The sequence below is a fragment of the Triticum dicoccoides genome, unplaced genomic scaffold (assembly GCF_002162155.2).
Source record: "Triticum dicoccoides isolate Atlit2015 ecotype Zavitan unplaced genomic scaffold, WEW_v2.0 scaffold67622, whole genome shotgun sequence".
Classification (NCBI taxonomy): domain Eukaryota; kingdom Viridiplantae; phylum Streptophyta; class Magnoliopsida; order Poales; family Poaceae; genus Triticum; species Triticum dicoccoides.
The window spans coordinates 1,680-1,999 of NW_021291129.1; the positions used below are offsets into that span (position 1 = coordinate 1,680).

Genomic DNA, 320 nt, shown 5'->3' on the forward strand with positions numbered 1-320 from the left:
TTTGGTTTTCATTTTTTTCAACACCGAAATTATTAAAAACCAAATAAACCGAACCGTATTAACCATATAAACCGGACGCCCACTCTGGCTCTCCCTTTGTTGGGTTGGGCCTGCGTACGCGAGGCGGTTTGTGGCTTGATGGAAGTTACCTGGAACCATGTACTGTATTTTAAAGAGCAAACGTAAAAATTCAGCAAGAATGATCAGATGGCCGAGTTGGTCTAAGGCGCCAGATTAAGGCTCTGGTCCGAAAGGGCGTGGGTTCAAATCCCACTCTGGTCAAGATATTTTTTTACTACTTATATCTTCTAAAAAAGCAT

General features: G+C 42.2%; 1 non-coding gene across 1 annotated transcript; it reads left to right on the forward strand.

Annotated features, from left to right (window-relative positions):
• The first annotated feature begins 201 nt into the window (after positions 1-201).
• Positions 202-282, forward strand: TRNAL-AAG. Its single transcript has one exon. It is a non-coding gene; the product is annotated as a tRNA-Leu (tRNA).
• Positions 283-320: the final 38 nt, after the last annotated feature.